This window comes from Nothoprocta perdicaria, unplaced genomic scaffold (assembly GCF_003342845.1).
Source record: "Nothoprocta perdicaria isolate Ctin4 unplaced genomic scaffold, notPer1 scaffold_36, whole genome shotgun sequence".
Taxonomy (NCBI): domain Eukaryota; kingdom Metazoa; phylum Chordata; class Aves; order Tinamiformes; family Tinamidae; genus Nothoprocta; species Nothoprocta perdicaria.
The window spans coordinates 226,212-248,070 of record NW_020455599.1 but is presented as its reverse complement, the minus strand read 5'-3'; positions in this window follow the sequence as shown (position 1 = coordinate 248,070).

The following is a 21,859-nucleotide window of genomic DNA, read 5'->3' as shown; positions in this document are numbered from 1 at the left end:
GTTTCCATTGATTTTTATCTTTCTTGTTTTTCTTTTTCTTTTTTTACTATACTCATATCTGATTACCCCCCACACACATTCACAGACACACACCAAAACAAAAATAATTGGTAAGTTGTAAAGCTTCCTTGTAGTGTTTGCCCTGTTCTTCTACTTACTCTTTGCTTAAGCATCTGCTGTCTAGACAGGATATTGAGCTAGGGGGACTTTCTGGTCTGAGTCAATATGACCAGTGCTATGTACGTTCTTAGTGAAGGAATAAAGCACTCTTCTTGCTTGCCCTTTCTTGTGCTCAGCTGCTATACCCGGTATAAGCACACACACAATTTTCTGGTGAGCACTTGAGACACAAGGCATAGAAACAGCAGCAGTGTAAAGTAGGAAGAAGCAAGAGTGAAGCAGGGAATATTCATTCTACTTCTTGAGGCTTGTCAAAAATAGACTCCTTTGCAGGATGGAGTCAATATCCATGTAGCCACCAGATAAAACTTTTCTCAACACCTCTGCAGGTTAGCAATTGTGATTTTTCTATTCCGGAACACATCAGCAGGACCTCTAGACATCAGAATGAAGGAGGAGGAAGATACAAAGCAATAGCTGGTGCAAGGGGCCACCGCCTGGCTGGAGCACTTCGGGTATTCTGTAATGGCTAAGGGTTTAGCTCCTTGCTTTGAACTAACATGCTCAGACTCTATAGAAGCTCCACCAAAAAATCAGAGATCTTCTGCTATGCCATTTCAAGACAAAGGCAATATAAATTGATTGGGATTATACAAAAGCTCCTCTCCAAATAATCAATGATTGAAAGGCTCAAATACTTTCTTGAATTCCCCTCAGACGGTCCCATTCTGGATGAGTAATGAGAAATTAATCATCCTGTCAGAATAAATGCCATGAGACCTTTTAGTCATGCTCGCCCCTTTCTCTCTAATAGATTTTTGCCCACTGTTCTACTAGGTCTCCCAAAAGACATTGATGCATCCCTGCTCCTGCATTTTGTGTGGTCTTTTTCCAGTTGGGACTCATTGCATGGTCCCTTGGCATATCCCGACTCAACCATGTGTCACGGGAGCCCTGCCCATCGCTCTCTCCTTACCTCAGCGGACCATTATATCACAGCACAGAAGCTGTCTTTTCATTAAGTCAGTGCTGATTCCAGTCGTCTTGCAGCTGATATCTAGTATCTTACTGGCACAAGTATTATCTTAGTGACACAGACAGTCAAGGCTGGTGCATCTATGTTTTTTTAACTATTTACATGTATAAGTAGCCTAACACAGTATTGGAAGAATTGACAAATAAAAGTTCTCACAATCATATGAACTCATTCACAGCACACATATCTACTAAAGATGATATAGCAGTCTATTTAGGAATACAAACGAGGAAGAGAGAAGCTGCATGTATTCTGTCCTTCTGGGACAATTTCTATTTGTTATAAAAGGGAATTCCAGCTTAAAAAAATAATCCCCCTGGAGTCTTTCTATAGATACAAAATCAGGATGAAGAGGTATATCTGAAGGGAACACATCCAATTTCATGTTTTTGATATAAGGTATTTTAATTCCTTTTTCAGTAACCACTATCTCATCAGCATTTTTTTTTTATCTTTACATTACTGAGTCTTAATTTCTCTGTATCATGCAGGAATTTTCCACTCATTCAGAAATTTTCATTTGAGTGAACTGTTATCAATTTTTCAGTAAGTATCACATTATATTTGAAGTGAATATGGGAAGACTACTGAAGGAAATTGGCCTTGGTTACAGAAAGACAGAAAGATACGTGGGTTAACCTCTGCACCCTTGGTGAAAGAAGGCAGGAGAAAAGAGGGAGCTATAAAGCAAGTAACTCTCAAATTTCTAAAATACCATATGTACAGATAATTGCTGCTTCTGCCTGGTAAACTTGGCTGTGTTGTTAGGAGGAACAGAATGAATGTTTTCTTCCCCTCCAGTGTGCTGTAAGCTTTTGTACCTCAGCTACTTCAGCTCAGTGCGAATTTCGAAAGTGATCTGTTCTGTATTTACAAAGGGGCTGCATATGTGAGACGATCTGAGCTGTAATACAGACTTTTATCTAGGTATGGTCTGAACATGGAGGTGAGACCAATTTTAAGGAAAGGCTATGTCTCCGTTTGGTGGGCCAAGGGCATTTCTGAGCTCCCAAGTGCCCATGTGCACTCTTAGCTGTGTCACAACCTCTTCCCAGAGCAAGATTTGGAGGCACATACCTGTTCATTGACTCATAGGGTAAGAACAACAGTCATACAGACTGGAAGAGAGCTACGCCTCATGCCAGCCAGGACCTTGATCTGGATGTTCAAGAGATCAAGACATGGATGTGTGCAATGGAGCACACCCACCTCTCCGTCTAGCTGAAACCTTTGGTCTCAGTCTTGCTAATGATTTGAGGCAGCCTATATCATGTTCTCATCCAGTATTATCAAATTTCATACTCTAATCTGGAAATAAAATCCAAGGTTTGTTTTAAATCCATTTAGAATATGCATAAATAAAAATAAATGAATTAGCTTAATTTGGGTCAGTCAGACATTAGGGCAGCTCATGTTTCATCCAAGCCCAATTAAAGATACAGACAGATGATGAATGCATCTTTATCTTTGGCTGGTCTTAACCTCCAAAAATCAGTATTGGTTTAAAGTGGTCAGATATGAATAATTCTTCAGATAGCTGTTGCCAGTAATTTCCTTTCTCCCTCTCGCTACATAATATAAAATCTATCTCATTTTTGTAGTGAGCCAGTCATTAAATTTAGGAGGCACTTGACATTCCTTATGTTTCTTTGCCAGGTATATAAGCTACTGTCATAGAAATCTCCTTTCTCTTTACCAAAAAGACCCACTTTTCTATTGTGGCAAAAAAGAAGAAGAAAAAGAAGAAATAAAAAAGCAATGAAATTTTCATCAGCTCCAATATGTACAAAATATTATGTGCTCAGTGCAGGTCTCAAATTTTGTTTTATAAGCTTACCAGGACTCCAAGGAATCAATACGTGAGTTCTTTTTTTTCTGACAAAAAGTCAGTCCTCTGTGGATGCTTTTAATCAAAGCCTTTTAAAGTCTTAAAGTTCTTTGACAAATGTTTCCTCCTCTGCTTACTGGTACGCTGAGCTATGCATGTGTCTGCTGTAATTTTAGGATGGCTCCACTGCACCTTTGCTGAAGGCAAGTGTGAGTGAGAGAGATGCCAAAGATCAACTTTGTGAGTTGGATAAGAGATATAAGATGGTGGGTCCCATCAATGAGATGAAAGCAGACTATAGAAGTGAAACATTTATGTCCCTGTGGCATGCCTATTAATTCATTCTTAATATATGGGAATTTAATATAACGATATTTTGAAGGTGCTTTATGCAAAGCAGAACCCTTTGCTATGTCAGGGGCCTTCACTGAACTTCCAGACTAGGCTAAACATGAACTCTAGCCCATGCCTAATTGCGCTGTATAGCACTGAGTGCTATTTATACACGCAATGCCTAGAAAGTTAAGGTTTTCAGAGCTCTGAACAGTAACGGTGGAAAGCCTCATGGTCTTTCTTTTGCCTCTGCCCCAAATAAACCAGAAAACAGAGTCTTTTCCATGGCCAACCAGCAGTATTTAATGCTGCTCTTTTAATATCAGCTGATCTGACCTATGCTCTGACATTCTCTGCAGTTCCCCTGAGATGTAACACAGATAAAACGCTGCAGCAGTTATCAGTGAGATATGTGCTTTTCTATTTAAAGTACTAGTTCTGAGTGTTCTTTAAAAAACAGATTTCTCTGTTAAAACATCACATCTGCCTGTCAGGTCTAGCTTTTTGTTCATTTGTTTTATACACTAAAATGAATATAAAGAATATCTAGTAACATCTTGCTTTATTTACTCACCTTTCCCCAGAAGAGTGGCACTGCAGAGCTTGGGAACTGCATATATATTGAAAATCCTGCCTCAGAAATGGCATTGGTACCTGTCTACTTGAGTTTAACCTAATTGTATTAGAAGATGTCTGTAGCAAAGTCTTTTTACAAATAAATAGATAGATAGATAGATAGATAGATAGATAGATAGATAGATAGATAAAAAGGCAATACAGAAATATTTAATATAATTTTGGCAGTTCACAGTTCATCTGAATTGTGGAAATCATCATTACATGAAAGAGAGTGAAAAAGCCACTCTTTCCTTATGTCCTCAGATTTTACTCCTAAGAAGAGAGAAAGGATTTGCTACAATTCTCCTGACTGTAATGCACTGAAAAATTACAATAGTGCTTTAGAAACTTGCAGTGGTGTTACTGTTTTTGTACTCAACAATGGAGACACTACAAGTACATCTGCCTCTATTAATATTCAGCTTTTCTAGGAGTCCAAAGTGATTTACTGAGCAGCATAGCATTCTGAAGATCACTGCGATGAATTGATTTAAGCAATATAAATTGGTTTCTATTTTGCCTTGAATAATTTTCTTCCCTCTGTCAGAAATTTTATATTTTCAGTTTTAAAGAGGAAATCTAACAGTTTAGTATTTTTTTTCCTTATTTCATTTCCACGTTGCAAAAGTTGCTTTTGCAAACAGGGATGCCATTAACTAGTCCTCTCAAGTACATCTTGAGCAGCTCTACATATTTCACCACATTTTTTTTTTCTATGAAAAGATGATTTATGTAGATCAAGCTGCAAGAAGAGGCTCCTTTGGGGAGTTTCACTTTAACAGATACTTAAAAGTCTCCTAAAATAGAGGCTGACTTGGAACCTGGAAGGAGCTCCTTTCAGCATGGTGCTGCTGGCAAGGGGAGAGGGAAGGGGAGAAGAGCAGGTCTGGGAAACATTACTCCTGGTCGCTGCTCTGCACTCTTCTGTCAAGAGTTTATTCACTCATCATATGAACAGCTCTTTCTCTCCAGCCATTCCAGAGCTCATACTGATTTAAAGCACTCTCCGATCAAGTATTTGGCTCTGTTTAGCCATTCTTTCAACGTACCATCCACACAATTACATACAGATTTTACTAGAGAACATTGATAATTAACACTCACGTTTTTGACAAGTTAAAGTGTAGTTACACAAGAAATATTTAACTCCTTTCAAAATGAGCTGCATAATATACTTTGCTTTCGCAGCACCTACAGTGCTTTCAATCCAGAAATTGTGAAATCATGAACTAACTCTGATGATATCAACTTATAGTTCATGGCATCTAGATTTTCTGTGGAGGCAGATGAAAGGGTAAAGTAGGTCTATTTTGCTTTGTTTTGCTTTGAGAAAAGAAGTTGAGATTTTGCACATAGTTATTTGTTTGGAACTTAAGTTTTAGGTTAAGGATGTCCCATTTAGCATCTAGTAGTCATCCAGTCCACTCTGACTACTACTGTGGCCTTAAAAGAAATCTGATCTGGCTGATGATAGGATCTGATAGCTGAATTCTTTCTACTACCTCTACACATGGCCGGGCCACTACCATCCTGGCCAAGTAGGGGGAAGTGTGAGGGATGAGACACAAGACATTTATTTATTTTGGTTTTGCCTGGTGTGACTATATGATCTCAACATCTTCTCCTGTGCCTGTGAGGGTTCAGATGGACAGATACATAAACCATGAGCTGCCACCGTGGTCACGTACCCATGACCTGGCATGTGTTCCCACATCAAACTTTTATAAAATATCAAGTATTCAGAAGATTTTGGTGGCCTGATGGTAGCATACCCAAGTGACAAACTGAACCATACCATCCTTGTATACTGATTAGAAAGGGTTAGAAATTACTAGATTAAAAATTGTTTCTGGATTTCCTTAACTCATTTAACCCATTAACCCATTTAAATGCCAGAATTAACCGCCAGAGATCTAAAAAAAAAAAGGTGTAGGTATGGAGCTCTGTGGAAATTTTAAGGATGACCTTTGCAATGGAAGGCTCCTCCAAATATAGAGTTTTCCCTAGGTTCTCTCCCCATTCCTGGGGTGCTCAACATAGAGGTTCCTGGGAGAATATAGAAAAAATCATTACTGCTCCCCTGCCTTCCCTCTGCTGCAAACAGCCCAGCAGTCACCTGAGCAGTGAGGACTTGTCACGCCTTAGTTCATCAATAGTGGAAGAGAAACCTTGATTGCTATTAAAGAAACTTATTTTATATGTGTATCAGGTTGTAACGAGCATTTCAACCGTTCAGTTGTGCTAATATTGCAAGCTAGGGTGTAACCTGCAGACTAACTAATCAGATGGTCTTTGATTTGAGTGAAGTGTTTGGTACAGCTTAGACAACAGAGCCTAATTAGCGCTGGATGTTTAACGGAACTAAAGACCCATGAAAAGCAAAAGGTGCTGAAATAAAGAGTCAGTGAGAAGAATGTGAAGATAAATGAGAGTAAAACAAGGGAAAAAAATAACCCTTTGGGAGTACTAGAAATAACATGCCCTCAGAAAAAAAAATATTAATTACGAAAAGTGGATAAAGTCTCATCAATTCAAATGTCCAGCTGTCTAGGGAAATATAATGGAAAGCTATCCAAAAAAGATTATGTCAGCAAGCAATGGATTAAGGTATTACATACTATCTCAGTGCATTTCATTTCTTCCAGGCAACTAATTCACGCTAGCATTTTTTTTCTTTTTTTTTTTCTTTTTTTTTTTTTTCCTTCTTTCTTTTTTTTCTTTTCTACAATGGAGTAAAAAAACACCATATGAATTAATTTGTGCATTATGATTCATAGCATCTTAGCAGGAAACAGAATACTTGCCTAAGCAGCACCTTTTTCTGTCAGTAAAGGCAGCCAATTTAAGGTTTTCTTTGGCTGAGAAAAATGTGCCGGCAACTTTTTAGCAGAATGGGTCCACAACAATGGGTCCAATCCAACAGATGGGTCCACAGGGTAGCTTTAAGAAGGAAAACCTTTTTTCAACATGAGTCCTTTTCTAGTAGAGGATTAAGTTTGCAAATAGCAAAGTCTAGATTTTATGGCATGCTTAAGCAACTCAGACCTTATCTGTAGCTGGCCTGGGGCAGGAGTGAAAATGGTCTAGAGGCTCTCCCTGCCTCTGAGCCCTGTGGCCTCTCTCCTCACTGCCTACGCACAGGGTAGGACATGGAAGTTGCTGAGATTCTTATGGAGGATGATGTTAGCACTAGGAAGTCAACTGTACTGTTTGTGGTGTTTGTACCTAAACTGTCTTCACAGATATGGGGCATGGTCATCACCACCTCCCCCAAGAGGACACCTGCATCAGGCCACTCCAAAGCTAGGGCACGAAATCAGAGCATAGACACTGGCAGGCGGATGAACTGGGTGTCAGATCACCTATGGAGTGCAACTGCTGCAGATGAGGAGTCTGGCATGTACAGGATGATCTTTCATTTATGTTTAGTACTAATTAGGAATGCATTTCTGAAGTCTCTCTCCACTTTTTCTAGCTACCACTTTGATAAGCTCAGCAGAGCATGGACAATGCTTGGGGGGCATCACAGAGCAGGTCTGGAGCAGCATTCCTCTGGATGAAACCAGACCAGGATATGTGCTCCAGAACCACATGTGATGAGCTCCAGCTGCAATGGGTGTTCAGCCCACAGGTCCAGCAGAGATCAAAGCAGACTGCTGTGATATTGTCTGGAAGTTGGGTCTTTATCACCTCACTGAGTGCTTCTCTACTTCCATCAGGCCGCACTGTTCTCCAGCGCAGATGTGGCCACAGCGTAGTGTCTCCAGGCTAAATATCTTCATTTCCTCTGTCAGGTTTGGAACAACTGCCATCACAGAGGAAAGGAAAGAAATTATTCAGCAGTTGCAGCTTGTGGCAGCAGATTTCTATACAGATTAGTGCAGCACACAAGGTGGCACCATATGTTCCTGCCCTTTAGCATCTAACAAATATCAATTAATTACTGCAGGCACCAGCACAGGCACAAGTGCTAATTACAGATTTAGAGGAAGGAATGTTATTAGCAGTGTAAATATTGCTGAAAATGTATGCTATGCCTTGAGAAACTTGAAGGACAACAAAATGAAGGTCATCTGCATTAAAAAAAAAGTTGTGATAATCAGAAAAAGAAACTTCCAAACATACCAAGCCTGAGCATGCTTGGTCAGGGCTAAATTACAGGAAATTTAGAAACTAGAAGCTCATACTCCAAGCAAGTATAACATTAAAGAACAGCAAGCATGGAGGTTGGCATGGGAGCAGCTAAAATAAACGAATCACTGAGCCAGAAGGAAAGATACCTTCTCTCTGAAGTTTCATAAATGTCCAGGCCTTCTTGGTATTATTCGTATACTATCATTCTCGGAAATCCTAGGAACAAATAAACACGGAGTAATTTTTCCAGAAGTGAAAATGTACATAAGTTTAATCATTTGGGGGAATCCATCACTTGTTATAAGTAAACTAAGTTTTAATCTGAATTTACTACAGCCAAGCTGCTTGTGCTTAACTTGCTTCTGTAATACTAGCTCGCTGAAATTAAATTGCCCCCTGAAAGCATGGCCTTTTCACTACCTGTCAGGTCATTTTTGAAGAATGGGAACGGTGCAAGGTGACGAAGCCTCGCAAGGCTTAGAAAAAGCCTACAAGTGTTAAAGAAACAAAGTACTGAGGCTTAGGAGATAAATTTTTGCACTGGGAAGGGTAGTCACAAAGAGCAGGAAACTTCCTAATCATCCTGGAATCACATGAGAACGAATCCGGAAGACAGCAATGAACAGCAACCATATAGTTCTAACTGAGGTGTAAACTTGAAGGCACACATATTGCTGTGTCTGAACACTTAAGAAGTCAGGATTTTGATTTACACTGCAAATCTCATAGGAATTTTGAAAAGCCAAGTTTCCAGCCCTGGCCTCCAGGCATGTTTCATCTTTGGTGTGAGAAAATGATGGTTCTGGAGCTGCTGAAAATCTCTGAAACAACAACATGGGCAAAAATTCCCCTTGTGTGGATATCTTGCTTTTAGCAGGGAAAAGCTCAGTAACAGAAGGTATATACTTTCTTTCTGAAAAGACTCATCACTTTTAGTAGAATCTCTAAAATTCTTAAACCTAATTCAGATACCATATATCTATCATATTCGGTAAATGAGGACAATGGAAATAAATTGCATTATTGGTTTAATTGTCAGTCTGGCAACATTTTTAAGATACTCTTCAGCCTTGAAAAATGTGTTGCAGGAGCATTTGCTAGAAAGAAGAGTGATGCCTATTGGAAAAGCAGCAGGCTGCTGTATGTTAAAAACTGCTCTAAACGGAATGCTTGAAATACGAATATGATTTTTTATATATTTATATATTAAGGATGGCATTGCTGACCAAAAGACTCATGCTAGCCACCACTGGTTCCTAAAAATATATCACCCCAACTCTTCTGTATTTAGTCATTCTACATCTAACAACAAATCAAAGGAATAGTTTCGTTCTACTCACTACAAAACAGTGGTGAGATCACTGCAACATCTGCCATCTTTTAAGCCAAATATACAAGTCACTCCTTTGATATATATCATCAAAGAGATGCCCAGAGAAAGACGTAAATGCATGGCTGCCACACTTCATAATTCTGGGTGGTTCTCAGATATCTCGATAACCGTCATCTGCGCAAGGACCACAATCAATAAACCGTGAGACGTAGGCACAGCGAGCTCTGCTGAGGCTGCACTCCAGCTACAACATAAATAACACAAGCAATTTAATGGCTTGGTGGCTGAGAGGACACGGCTCTATGGAGCAATCGTTGGGGTGGACAAAAAGCAGATTTGCCCATGGTGGGGGAGACTTAGACCCTTTGCCAGGAACACGAGAGTGGGGCAGTGCAGGAGGGGACAGAGACTTTACCTCTGACAAGGGGCTGCTGCTGCTGCTGGGCTTCACATGGAGCCTCCTTCACTGCTCTGGGTCTTCCTTGGTGAAGGTGGGGAGTGCTGAGGGACCCAGTGAAAGATGGGCATTTGCTAAGTTCTGCCTGTTCATTTCAGCAAATACTTACCAAGGATTATTTACTTTTGGGCAGGAAGCTACTGGTTTGGTAGACTTGGGTCTGAGAAGCTGAGGACGGGTTGTGGAAATGGAGCACATAATCAGAATGAGGAAGAATGTGCAGAACATCAGTGTGGCAGAAAGCAGAAGAAAAAAAGAAAAGAGGATGGAGAAAAAAAAAAAAAAAAAAAAGCAGGAGCAGCTTGTCCTGCAGGAAAGGGCAGAACTTAGAACACAGACACCAGAGATTTAGGGATAACCGGGAATGCAGGGCTGAGTGGGTTCCTGTTGCTCCTAGAGGGAAGGTAGGAGAGCTGAGGATGGGGCTGGAAGGAGCAGGGAGCCACAGTGGAGCTGAGCTGGAGAGCAGACAGACAGGCAGGCTGTGGAGTCCCTCCTACAACAGACGTACAGAGCAAACCCTGCTATGCCTGAGGTGGCCTAGTTTTCCAGCAGCCAAAACAGAAACTGGAAATAATACACGCACACAAACTCAATCTCTTCTGACCTGTTTGCTATGTTTTAGGTTGGCATAAAGATGCATAAATCTTTTATGCATAAAACATAAAGGATTAGCATAATTTTACATAAAATTTTAACTTTCTATTATAGCCGTCTGTATTTCTATTCAAGATTTAAAAGAAAAAAAAATCACTATTTTTAAAGCCATGCTCTGTTTTCCCTCAATGGATTTCCTCCAGAATAAGCCATATTGACCCATCTGCCCACAGACCTCTGTGGCATAAAGTGGATTAATTTTCCTCCTGTCATTCTTCCAGCATTTGCTAAACATTCTGTATTTTTTAAGGACAAGGAAAAAGCAAGAGACAACCAGGAAATCTCCAATGTGTGACTCTGCATTAACTGATTTGGGGGAATTTTGATCTATTGCTAGAAAATGGGCAGCGGGCATAGAGTCTCTATCAACTTGGGTTCTTCTCTCCTTGACTTAAATAAGTGCAAATTCTCTTACATCTTAGTTGTCATTAGGCTTAGTCCTAAACATCAGTGCATGGAACTAGAGGTTTGCACTCCTAGCAGCTGAGTGAGTAATTCTAATTAAAACAAATAGCTTACAAGCTTGGGCCATCAGGTCATCGCAATATGAACTGATAAAAGCCATTTGAGAGCAAAAAAATGCCAACAACCTGATATAGAAGAGACATTGATGATGTGTATCTGCACTGACAAGAGCAGTGGTGACTGAAGTGCATCCATAATGTCTGGTTCTGTTTTGCAGAAATTTACAGCAACTTGTCTGAAAAAAAAAACCATCGAAATCTTGATTTTTTCCTCATAAATACTAAGTGCAAAGTAGCTGCCTTTACGAGCATGGCTTGATGAACTCTGCTTATTCTGGGGAAAATCCTATTTTCCAGTGTTGGCCCTGTTACAGGTATACACTCCTGAATGTATCGAGTGCAGCACTTCTACCACCACAGAAGTCTTGCTCTGTGCCACAGAAAAAGCTCAGATAAAAGCAGAGACTGCGTGTCTGTCCTAGAGTCATAAATAACCACTATACTTGACAAGACTTAAAGCAAAGCCTAAAATCTGAAGAAAGCAAGGAAATGTAGGCTACACATGGCATAGTTATAATCTGCCTCCGGAGACGGGAAAAAAAGGTCTTGATACTGTTTTAGCTTTTGAGTAATGACTTCTGATTAAATTATTGCATGATTGCGTGTAGAAAACATTTCGTTCTGCTCACGCTTGTGACAGCAGACCTTCTGCCACAAGAGGGAGGAAAGGGAGCGCTGCAGTGAGCGGGCTGCCGTGCCCGAGCCCGCAGAGCCCGGGGCGCCCAGGGCTGAGCTGGCCCACACAGTGACACCCACAGTGTCCCCTGCCCAGCCAGGAGCCTGGCATGGCCCTGCCTGGCTCCCACTGACCCTGCATCCGCCGTTTTAAACACCTGCTGCCTTGGCACTGGGGGTGAAGGGCAAGATTTGCTTGCTGGTTGAGCTCTGCCATGGAAAAGACTGTGGGATGAACGACCCAAGCAAAATAGGGCATTGCTGGCAGGATGGGGCCTGGCGATGCCTGTTGGTGTTTCAGGGAAATCGTCTAAGTGCTTATGAAACCTGCTGCCATTTAGCCACTGTGATGCAGTGAGAGCAGAGCCCCCTTGGCAGGCGTTTTAGTGGCACGCAGGTACCTAAGCATGCAGACAGGTATCCAAAAGAAAGGTTCAGACCACTAGATACGTAACTCCTGCTGAAAGCTGTGAAAATCTGGTGCTTGAAGGCTTCTGAAAATTGCCCAAGAAAGCAAGCTTTACCGATACGCAGGCCCTGCCTGCCGTTAATTTCAAAGGGAGCCATGCAGCCAAACACCTTTGAGGATCTGGTCCTAACAGCTTCGTGACATGGGGCGCCAGCAGAAGGTATTTTATTAAATGGAGCCAGACCCCAAGCTTGCACTGCTTTGTGTTTTCACTAGTAGCAAGTAGCTGTTTTACTGCTTTATGTAATGCTGCTAACAGAAAAATGTCAGAGTGATTTACATCTCACCAAAGGCTACATGGGCCACACACAGTTCCTGCTCCAGTCATAACACTTTGTTTTAGAATCAGAAGAACTTTCACTAAATATTCACTCTCTATCACCTCTGCACTTGAACAGAAGCAGCAAAAAAATTACTTTTCTTTTTATATCAGAAGAACTACAATTAACAAGTTGTTATTTCATGGCTGATGTCAATGAGTCTGCACTCCGTGTGTCTTTTGCCCTCCAGCAAGTTCTGTCATATTGCTCCAAATGATGGAAAAGTGCTCGGGAGAGCAGAGCAACAGGGACATGCAAATACAAGGTGCCCACTTGGGAGAAGGTGTCCTGCTCTGTGGATACCATGTGAGCAAGCAGGAGCATCCGCCCAAGGAAATGCCTGAATGGGCTGAAGGAAATGTGAGCCATGGTATGAATCCCACTGGGCTTTAGCTGTCACGGGAGACAAGGAGTGATTTGCTAATGCCCGCAGTAACTGCTTGTGGCAGGAATATGTCAGTGAGCATCACTCGTATGCAAAGGCAGTAGATCTCCTGTCTCAGCAAAATCATTTGAGAACAGGGTTTATCACAAGCTGCTGATGTTACATGCTGTCATATCAAGGCATCGAAAGCCATTGCATTTTTTTTCTTTAGAATGACTGTGGGAGTCGTACGTGAGGTAAACAGCCCCGCTATGTGGGGAGAAAAAATTATGCGCCTGTTTTGTCAGGAATGCAGAAATCATTATTTTTACCTTTTTCATTTCAGAGGAGAGAAATTGATTGCACGTTCCTTATGTGAGCGATAATAAATCAGACATTTTAAATATCTGATCCTCTGCTGTCAAAAAAATGTCAATACAAAAGCAGTTTCCAGTAGCTAAAATCCGTAATAGAAATTCAAGCCTTTTGTGGAAAGTCATTGGTTTGAAGATTCTCATCTTTTTCTGTAGTGAAAAAAATAAGTCAGAACATTGCCTATTTAGGAGAATCTATATGCTTGATAAAAACTTTATAGGTTTTCAACTGGCTGTTAGATTGAGAATGAACCCTCTTAAACATTATTGTTCTTCCATTATTCTCAGCTGAAATGTTGGGCTTTGCTAATGCACATGGCTGGTTAATGGGGTCACCGCAATACTGAAAGAATAATTGTCAAAAACAGTGTAAATTATTTTTTTTTTCTGTGGTTTATTGTTGCCATTACTGTTTTGAGTTGTATATCAAACAAAGTTACCTAAGTTGCCTCTGAGAACCTCATTGCAATGTGATGGATTCCTACAGTTTTGCTGGTAGAACGGATCGCCTTGTGGTCCTAACATACTGCTCTGCTTTCCTCCCCTCATTTCAATAGACAGCATGTTTTAGTTTCTGCATAAAAAGTTACAGTTATGCTAGTTCACCCTCACTGCAGTGCTGTCTCTAGAGCGGAACACTTCAAGCAGCCTTAAAGGCATTTTTTTTTTTAATTATTACCTAGGGAAAGAATAATACTTATGCAGGTTATAACCATGATTTCTACAAAGCACTTTATAGTAACTGCTGTAAAAAAGCGATCCATGAATTAGCAGAATGAAAATACAAATACATAAGGCTTAGCTAAGACCTGCAGTAAAAACTTACAGAGTGTTTCTTCTATGGTTACATAAAAATGACTTCTGATTTCCAACCGAGTAGTTCCTTAAAATATCCAGTCCTCTTTGCCTACCTGTTTGACTAAGATGAATTATATTGTCATTTACCCTTAAGATGCAGTGCACACCATCACTTTTTGATGCAGAACTACCTCTCACTGCCAGAAAAACCCTCCAGGAGGGGAGACTTCAGTGATCCTTCTCAGGACAGCATGGCTCTCTGCTTTCCCTGCCACGCATGCCTACTATAAAGATTGTCTTTCTCTCTATTTTTTTTCTGTACAATTTGACAATCATTTTAAGCACACAGAGAAGTAAATTGACATGGACTTGAATGCTAGGGTGATATTTCTCTCCCGACAGCTCATCCGGAGATAGGAAACACACAGTGTGATGATATCAGGAGATCTTTTTGCTGGATGTGATGCCTGCAACTGAGCATGCTCAAGATTTAAAGCTGAATTTACCAGATTTAATAAGGATTTGACATTGGCTCTTCACCTGACAGTACTTTTTTTATCTGTGAATAACATATCGTAATGCTGTATTGTGACCTAAGGAAGCTCTTTGAGTAAACAAATCATATTCATTGCCTAGAGACTAACATGCCTTCCTGGAGTCTATCAAGATGAGGGATAAGCTAAAATATATGCTCGTAAAACTGTGAGTTAGCCAACAGCAGGTTTTTCTTTAAGGATATATTTCTAGAGCATTTAAAAACTAACACACTTAACATATTATTTAAGGTGCGGTTGTTTATATAATATCGGAAATGATTCCTTGGCACCATCTAATCCAAAGGTACAGATGGTTTGAAAAGGGGTCTGCAGTCCAGTTTCTTAAGGCAACAAGTTTTTTTGTGCTCATATGCTCTAGTTCATACATGCTAGCTGCCTATGCTGAGCGAAGTATTTTTGAACTTGTATCAACATACAATTTAATTTAAATTATGCAGAAATGAGACAAAGGTGGCAAAGGTCATCATGACAGTAAAGTAAAATTCTGAGACAGTGATGCTTTCAAGCCACCAATGAAGACCACATGAATGACAGTGGAAAGGACAAGGAAAAAGCTCATGAGCTGCATGGCCGAGGTGGGTGGAAGCAATGAGCGTTGCCTGAAACATGACATTACATGGAACCTAAGCAAATATTTTGGAGTGCAGAGGGGAGCTGGAAAGACACTTCCAAGTGGGAAGAGCTTCCAAGCATATAGCTGCAAACTGAAGGCAAAAAACCCCTCACAACCCTGAGGACCTACACTGCTTATGTGCAAGTCCTGAAATTTTTAATGGGACTTCTGAAAGTCTATTCAACTGGAAGGGCATATTTCAGTGTAGCACAGCAGAGAGTAATTACTCTCAGGTTGGAATGAATGAGACATGTATTGTACCCTTTATTTTATCCACGGAATTCTGTGATTTGTTCCCCATCCTACAATCTCCTAATGGCATTAAGTGATGATTGTGTGCGGACATGGGCAATCAGAATGAAAATTAGCCTTTTTCAGTTGAATTAATTGTCTCTATTTACTCTGCTTCCAATTCAATTTTTAGCTATTATTTATATTCTATTTAAAAAAAAATGCATATATTCTGCAAAACTACCGTCTTCAGCAAAACCACTGTCAGAAATAGGAGCAGTTTTATGAAAACTGAAATCACACACCATTTCTCATTTCAGTTGGATGTGCCTCCCATACTTCGTTTTTGGCTTGAAAAGAAAGCCATTATATTCAGATAATAGTTTTCCCAGCCAAAAGCATGTGCTCATATGGAAAAGATTGACTGTTAAACTCAAGCAAAATCTGTAATCTAAACATAGTGATATTTTATAATAGAAGCCTGCTCTAAGCAAAGACATTTTGTTTTTATTTTTAAAAACTCCTGGGAAACCACAAGACTGAGGTATCTGAGCACAGACCAGGAGCTTAATGTCTCTAAATGCCTCTGACAAGGGATGGTCTGACGGTGCCAGGAAAGGTCATGAGGGCTGTATCCAAGCTGCTGCAAATGGCAAAGGTTGCCGTCTGTAAAACCTCCACCCTAGTACAGCAGCTGGGTGCATTAATTTGTGAAGTCCTTACTATTGACCTTGCTCAATGATTGCCCGATGTCCCTGGGCTCAGGTTATTGCCAGCAACAGACAGTGGAGAGGAGTCACTGCCTTGATCGCTTCCTTTGGGAAAAGTCTTTGCTCCTCCCTGGCTCTCCAGGCCCCACAGGCTGGCAGTGACCGCAGGCCCGTGCAAGAGCTTTGGGAAATGTTCCCCGAAGAGCACTAGCTGCCCAGAAAGCGTGAACATGAGAGGAGGTGACCCCGAGCTGGTGCTGCTGCTCTAGCCCTCACGAGACTGCCTCAGAGGGCCAAGCGGCTGCATGGCACCTCTGCCTATGATCCACCCTCGTCTAGAATTATAGACTCATTATGGTGGGAAAGGGCCTTCAAGATCATTAAGTCCAACACAATGCCTGTTAAACCATGTTCCTCAGTGCTTCATCTGCACGTTTCTTGAACGTTGCCAGGAATGGGGACTCCACCACTTCCCTAGGCAGCCTAGTATTTCCAGTGCTTCACCACTCTTTCCCTGTAGAAATTTTTCCTATTATCTAATCAGAACCTCCCCTGGGACAACATAAGGCCATTTCCTCTTTTCCTAAAGGTAGTTATTCTGGAGAAGACACTGACCCCCGCCTCACTACAACCTCCTTTAAGGCAGTTGTAGAGAGTGATAAGGTCTTCCCTGAGTCTCCTACAGACTAAATAACCCCAGGTCCCTCAGCCGCTCCTCATAAGGTCTGTGCTCCGTTCTCTCCACCAGTTTCATTGGTGAAGCCCATTCACCAGCCCGTCTTTGGACATGCAGGTGTCCCAACAGTTACAGGTCCCTGTAGCTATTCCTGGCCCCGGCCCCTCGGTGTCTGCATTCGCCTCAGAGCGTCGCTGCGCGTGTCCTGTGAGGCGCCATGAGGGAGAGGCCTGAGACAGACCCCGGCCCACGCTGTGGCCGCTCACTGTGCCCAGCTCAACCTCACGGTGCCCTGCTCCTCTCAGGGGAGAAGGAAGGGCTCTCGTAGAGGGGAAGAGAGTTTGGGGCAGCTTGCCCTCGTATGTGAGGCCTCTTGCCAGGCTCTGTCCTGCCTCCGCTCCCACCACCCACTGCATTTTGGCAGGCTGGTCAAGGAAAACCTCCCTGGAGAGCTGTGACCCTGCTCCACTGAAAAACTGGAGCCCAGGCCTTGGTAGCCTTCTCTAGTAGCTCAGTTAGAGGGGAAGAGTCAGAAGAAGAGTCAGAAGAGCTAAGTTTCTCATTAAGGGACCCTACCAAAGCAAAAGTTTCTGGAGACACATATGTTAGTTATACAGGAAATTGCTGCAGGTTTTACTATCACATCTACTAGTTAGTGTGCTCAGTTAGTTAGTTCGTACTCACGTGTAAAAAGAAGTAAAGGAAAACACTGCTGGGAATGCATACAGCTCTCAGCCACATGTACAGCAAATCCTCCAGTGGAGAAGGTGACAAGTTTGCAATTTCAATCATGTTTAACGTGCTGTGAGGTGCCAGTGCAGCTTTCAATTACTACTCCAGAGCAGTTTTTGTTTTGTTCTGCTAATGAGGGGTGGAAACAGTAAGAAGAAAGAGCCAGTCCTTTGCTTGCTAATCTGCCATATTACTCATTTCCCCACATGAATATCCATCTGGTGCTTGTGAGCCCTAGGGTTGTTATTTGTATTCCCTACAGAGCCCACTCACACGGACCAGGAGCTGGAAGCTCAGGAACTTTGCATGTTGGCAAAGGCTGGCATGGTGCATTTTCAGTCAGAACTTCACACTTATTGCCCTCTTAGCACCCTGATTCTCCCCCAGAGCTATCACTGGCCATTTAGCAGGATGTCAGATATGATCAGCGAACTATTCCAAACACAATCAATTCTGCTTAGATTTTCAAACAGCTCTATTTTTGCTTTTTCCACGCTTTTGCTTAAATTAGGGTGCAGCTCCTGTGAAGATCCAAACAGCTACACTTCATCTGCTTTTAAATGCCTTCTTAAAAGTTCTCCTTTGCCACAAAAGCTGCAAAAAAAAAAAAAAAAAAAAAAGTGGCAAAAAGTCAGCTAGAGTTGTGCCAACCAGCTTAGCCAAATATTGTCTCCTTGTACCCCACGTGACCAGACTTAACTCAGTTGTCACTTCTACCAGACTGAAGCCAGTGGGGATGGGGATCCATGTTTTGACAATACCTGTAATTAGGTATTAGGTATTATACCTATCTTATTAGGTAAGAGAGCAGTCCATGGCTAGTGAACAATTCAACCCCGATCAAATCACAGCTTTATAGTTTATAATGCCAATGTAAATAAATGCCTTTCAGCAGTCACAGGACAACTTTTAAGTTACTACTTGCCTTCAGGTAGGACTATAACAAACAACTGTTACTCACATCAGCTTTGCCTTTTCCCCAAGCTAAATCACAAGGGGTGGGCTTTCAGTCCTGAAATTGGTATATGGCCAAGCTCTGTCACTCTTAATATTTTGGATGGCAATATCTATTCTTTGCTTGTAGCTCTCTGTGTTAAAGCCCTCAGTAAATTTTGCATCCGCTTTAGATCAATGCCAATTCATTTTTTCGATATTCAAGTATGGTGTGATAGCAAAGGGAATTTGCTGCAGTTCTCTCCAGTTCCCAGACATTGGGCCATTTCAGGACACCATGCTCTAAAAAACAACTCCAGGTTTTTGACTATCTGCATTTGTGGTCCTGGTGTCAGATACACCAAGCTGGTAGTGCTTTTTCAGTTCTTCTGAAAGTTTATGCTTGTGACAACAGCCCACAGACTGTTTCGGGAAATCAGTGCCTATGGCACAACAGGACTACTGGAGAGGAAGCTGAAGCTGAGGAAGCTGGCGAAATCTGAACGAGAACATTCACATGTTAAAAACCATATTCAGTTAAACAAGCTACTGTCCTTTTAACAACTGAAGGAAAGCTCCAACACTGAACATAGCTTATGTGAATCCTGCTTGGACAAGTGATTAGTGCATCTTCCAAAGAGATTTTAGTAGAATAGCAGTTTTCTATTTGTACTCACATAAAAGACCACACTCATCCTCGCTTTAGCAGAAAGTTTTTTGTGCCACAGAAACCTGCACTAGTTTCTCGTCCATGTGTTTGACTTAGGGTCCTGAGGCGCTCGACCTCAGCCATCCCAAGACCTGTTGTTGTGGGGACTCCCAACAGCCTCTTCTATCCTTAATACGAGATACCACATGTTTTAATACTAGACATCTTATGCAAGTATTCAGCCACCACATGAAAAGAGTGTCCCCAATGCTACTGGTGAGGGCAAAGGTTACCAGAGCTGGGGGAAACATCGAGGGGAACACTGCCTTCCAGGACCTTTCCCCACCACACGCTTTCACAAGGGGCTACAGGCCCTGAGCAGCTTGCAATACTGTCAGTTTAACTGCAGTGTCTGTGCCAGCACACTTATAAGTTACAACGCATTTGGCCCTATTTATAACTGCACATGTTGGAGAGTTTCAATACAGATGTATATCTGCCTAGATAGGTCTGTATGTGTGTGTGCACACACATGTTAAAGAAAACAAAAGCAGGAGAGGCCTGGGAATGAACAGGATTTTCACATGAAGTTCTTCCCCACGCTCTCCATTTTGAGGTAACTGAACACTGCCAAAATGCAACTAGAGAAAATAGTTTGATTGACTAAGTCTCTGCCAAGTGAGTGATCATAAGTTTTCTGAAAATGACTTAAAAGGGTGACAGGACTAGATGAGTTGAGATCTAGCCGAGATACGTACTTTGGAGCACTCACGCACAGGCCTGGCAGCACCTCCTGGGCTCCTCAACAGCTCTTCACTGCCAGCCTGGCTGCTGGTGTCTCACGGACACGCAGCTTAGCTTATTATCAGCACACTCAAGACTGCTTTTGGAAAAACGCACATGGCAAACAATGTAAAAACAGTAAAATTCACAGAAAAAGCATGTAGAGAAGACTTTTTGGTGAGACATTGCTGCGCACTCCACAGACACCGGGAAAGGTATCCATTAGGAAGGAGGATAAAAAAAGTCAGCCAAGTTTGACTCATTGCATGAGAGATTTGAATAGTTTATTTTGCCCAAACAGAGCCCTTCAGCATAATGACACATTCATATACACATATATGAACATTTTTTTTTTCTGAAACATTAATGTATAATACATTTTAAATTTAAAATACCAGCTGCACAGGTATTTTTATTTACAAAAATATTCCATACTTTTTTTCTTCACTTTATGATGACATAGTTCAGTTCAAGTACATGTAAGTAAAATAACTCTATGCAACCTAACATAGTTGAATTTGTAACAGTACAGTTTGCAGTTCATATGAAACTATATTTGTAGACAGATGGATTTGCAACCCTACCTAAAATGCATATTCCAGTAATCACCCTCAGAAGAGCTAGTGGGGCTCAGCAAGACTTAACTGAAGAAGAAGTTGCAATGATCAAAAAGAAAAAAGAAAACACACATGTACACACTAAGTTTTACATAAACAAGAACTGCCACACATCAAGCATGCTTACCCACAAGTGGGCGATGTTAGAAAAATTTACTGATGTCTTTTATTTTTCCCCCATGGTGCTGGTACAATGAAACAGTAGCATAACTAGAAAGCAGTATGTTTTCCTAGTTCTAATCACTACAGATAGCAGAGCTCAGGTCTAAAATAATACAGTAAGCTTATTTACACTTTTTTTAAAGGGAATATTTAAAACATGTTCCCACCCCACTCCCTTTGCATGACCTGTTACTGGATATTAGTGGTAATCCACATACAACTCCTTACATGTTTTCAACCAAAACAGAGTTTATTTTTGAGTAATTACTTTTCACTGGTAATATGTAACTAATAAAAACATATCTGAGTGTCAAAAAACCTTGTGGTTGTATGACTTTTAAGAAAATAATTCCAGGTGCTTTTCTCTAGAAACTAAAAGAAATACCGTTTGTCTCCTTTCATTTGGTTGCTCCATGTTCCTGCAGCAGTTCTCTTTGCTAGAAACTTCACCTTTACACCTGAACTTTACAATGTGTAAAAGAACCTAGAGATACAGTACACTCATCTGGCTTGAAGGAGTGATAAAGTAGACGGTATAGAGCACATCTTTGTAACACAGGAGAAGCTTAATGAAAACCTTTTAATGAAAACTGAAATAAAAGCAGTTTGGCCGATTCGCTTACACTACAGAGATTTTTTTTTCCTCTAGTCTACTTCCTCCTCTTAAATAACATTAATTTCTGTCTACAAAATATTCTGTGGCAGTAGCAAAGTTACCCAGCTCCACCCAAAAAGATGCACGTGACTCACACAAGGAATTGGTTAGGAAAAAGTGCAGTGGAAAAGCACTAGGAAAAGCTCCCATGAGGGAGGCAGCCCACGCACACACGGGCCACCCCGTGACACGATGCAGAGCAAAGCTTGTGCGGCCGTCACCGCTGCTCGGCCCTGCTGAGAAACGGGGGGCACTTCAGCGACGGGCTGCACGTCTGGGCCCATTCTGAACACAGAAAATTGGACTGACATGTAAAGAGCTGATGTATAATCTGGACTTGTACAGTACTAAAAGATTTTTTTTTCCGCAGACAAAATACATAAAATTTCATTTCAGTTTTGGGGGGATTTTTAAAAGTTTGAGGAAAATATCTGAAAAAAAGAGCATTTTTCATGTCCATGCTTAAAAAACTACTACTACTAATAATAATAATAAAGAAAG